We start from the raw sequence: 580 nt of genomic DNA on the forward strand, positions 1-580 counted from the left end.
CACACACACACGCACGCACGCGCGCGCACGTGTGTGTGCGTGTGTGTGTGTGTGTGTGTGTGTGTGTGTGTGTGTGTGTGTGTGTGTGTGTGTGCGCGCGCGTGCGTGCGTGTATGTGTGTGTCTGTGTGTGTCTGTGTGTGCATGTGTGCGTGTATGCGTGTATGCGTGTATGTGTGCGTGCGCGCGCGAGTGTGTTTACATATGTGGCCACACGAGTGTGCGTTGTGTTTGATGAATGAATTGTGTTATTTACAACAAAACTAATTTGCATCACTCTTAAACTAAAGTGGCAATGGATGAATAGTATCAGCAGCGAATGCAAATTAAATTTGATTTCATTCATCCGTGATAGTATTATTTCTCGCTGCCTTGTTAGTCATGTATGCACCATTTTATCTATGTATATGATGCGTCACGTGTTTTAACTAATGATGAATGTGGTAGGATAATAAACGTTTGGACGCCAGATATCTTATTTGACAAAGATACTGATCCGAAAATAGGAACTGTTCAAGCAAACATTGTGGTTAAATGCACCTTTACTTTCACGTTATAATAAGTGTTGTCTTATAATAGCA

The sequence above is a fragment of the Priapulus caudatus genome, unplaced genomic scaffold, assembly GCF_000485595.1.
Source record: "Priapulus caudatus unplaced genomic scaffold, Priapulus_caudatus-5.0.1 Scaffold8, whole genome shotgun sequence".
In the NCBI taxonomy this organism is placed as follows: domain Eukaryota; kingdom Metazoa; phylum Priapulida; class Priapulimorpha; order Priapulimorphida; family Priapulidae; genus Priapulus; species Priapulus caudatus.